This window comes from Pipistrellus kuhlii, unplaced genomic scaffold (genome assembly GCF_014108245.1).
Source record: "Pipistrellus kuhlii isolate mPipKuh1 unplaced genomic scaffold, mPipKuh1.p scaffold_m20_p_1, whole genome shotgun sequence".
NCBI classification, from domain to species: Eukaryota; Metazoa; Chordata; class Mammalia; order Chiroptera; family Vespertilionidae; genus Pipistrellus; species Pipistrellus kuhlii.
In genome coordinates, this window is record NW_023425404.1 from 89,729,068 (window position 1) to 89,731,570 (window position 2,503).

A 2,503-nucleotide genomic window follows, 5' to 3' on the forward strand; every position below is an offset into this window, starting at 1 on the left:
CAAGAACCAGAAATCCATTTGGCCTGGCCCCAGAAGTCAATGTCTTGGTACTCTCTGTCTTATCCCCAGTAATTCCAAGAAGTCTGGTCCAGAGTATTACATGTCTAGAAAGATACTTTCTGTCCCTTTTGATGTTCACTCATTTAATCTTCACGAGAACTCTGATTCTAATGGCATGTTCTCATTGGTTTGCAGTTAGATATATAGAAAGTCTCCCTCAGTATCTGCAGGGTATCAGTTCCAGGACCCCTGTGTGTATATTACTCTTTTATTAGGTAGGATAGGTCACACACCTACCTGTTGGCAATGGGATAGGCATGGGTGGGAGTAGTGGGACTAACAAATACCCATCAGGTCTATGTGATAACAAGAAGGAATTGTCTAAAGGAAAGGAATACCAGAAATGGGACAATGGAAAACAGACCAAAGTAAAAGTCACTAGCTATTTTATTCCATTCTACTGGTCCATGTGAGAACAGGGCAGATGCAACACAGATATCATCCTGGGAGTTCACAGCCTCACAAGGAAATAAGGCTTACAGACACAAAGCCTTTAACAAGAGCTGAGAGCAGGTACCATTTGTGGGGTTGTTTGTGTTTTTCGTGTGTGTGTGTGTGTGTGTGTGTGTGTGTGTTTTAACCTTTATTGTTGAAAGCATTACATATGTCCCCATTTTCCACCCATTGACCACTTCTATCCCACCCCATCTCACCCCACCCCTGACCTTCACCACCCTATTGTATGTGTCCATGGGTTAGACATAAATGCATACAAGTTTATTACTTCCCAACCACCCACCCTCCCCCTTCTTCCCTCTAAGATTCCCCTATCTGTTCTGTCCTTCTGTGTCTCTGAATATATTTTGTTCATCAGTTACACACTGGGAGAAGACTTCAGGAGGTTACTAGTAGATTGGACATATGAGTGAGATCATGTGATACTTATCTTTCTGTGACTGGATTATTTTGCTTAGCGTAATACTGTCCAGGTACCTCCATGCTGTCTCAAAGGGTACGAGTTCCTTCTTTTTTATTGCTGCATAGTATTCCATGGTATACCCGTGGTTGGCAAACTGCAGCTCGTGAGCCACATGCGGCTCTTTGGCCCCTTGAGTGTGGCTCTTCCAAAAAAATACCACAGCCTGGGAGAGTCTATTTTGAAGAAGTGGTGTTAGAAGAAGTTTAAGTTTTTAAAATTTGGCTCTCAGCCAAAACCGGTTTGGCTCAGTGGATAGAGCATCTGCCTGTGGACTGAAAGGTTCCAGATTCTAGTTTTGTTTTGTGGTCTAGTTTTGTTTTGTTTTGTTTTGTTTTGTTTTTTGCATGTACCTGTCCAATTTTTTCAGCACAATTTATTAAAGAGGCTGTCTTGACTCTATTGTATGTTCTTGCCTCCTTTGTCAAATATTTAGAGTTATGGCTTGGGTCAATTTCTGGGATCTCTGTTCTGTTCCATTGATCTATATGCCTGTTCTTGTGCCAGTTCTAGGCTATTTTGATTACAGTGACTTTGTAGTATAATGTAATATCTGGTTATGTGATTCCTCCAACTTTGTTCTGCTTTCTCAAGATTGCTGTGGATATTTGGGGTCTTTTTTGGTTCCATGTAAATTTTTGGAGTATTTGTTCTAGACCTCTGAAACATGCTGTTGGTATTTTAATAGAAGTTGCATTGAATCTGTAAATTATCTTTGGAAGGATAGACATTTAATTGGGATAGACGTTTTGGTAGGCTAGACGTTTTAATTCTACCAATTCATGAACATTATATATTCTTCCACTTGTTTTTATCTTCCTCTATCTCTTTTTTCAATATCCTGTAGTTTCCCAAGTACAAGTCTTTTATCTCCTTGGTTAAGTTTATTCCTAGGTATCTTAATTTTTTTTATTGCAATGGTAAATAGGATTATTTAGTTTTCTTTCTGAGAATTCATTATCTATAATAATAAAAGTATAATATGCTAATTAGACCAGACAGCTGAACAACCTTCTGGACATCCTTCAAGATGACCTTCCAGATGAACCCGGGGCTACAAGGGCTGAGGCAAGCTGCCATGGCTGCAAGGGCCAAGCCCCTTGAATGAATTTCGTGCATTGGGCCTCTATTTGGTATATAAAAAGCCATTGATTTTTTAAAGTTAATTTTGTATCCTGCTATAATACATTGCCAAATACATTTATTAAATCTAGTAGTTTTTTTTGGTGAAGTCTTTAGGATTTTCTATGTACAATATCATGCCATCTGAATAATGAGTGTTTTACTTCCTCCTTTTCAATTTGGGTAGGATTTCCAGGACTATGTTAAATAAGAATGGTGAAAGCAGACTTTCCTGTCTTGTTCTTAGGGGAAATGGTTTTAGTTTTTGCCCATTTAGTATGATGTTCATCATATTTGGCCTTTGGTATGTTAATATATGCTCCCTCTATTCCCACTTTGCTGAGGGTTTTAATCAAAAATGGGTGTTGGATTTTATTGAATGACTAGAAGCATGTTGCACAAGAA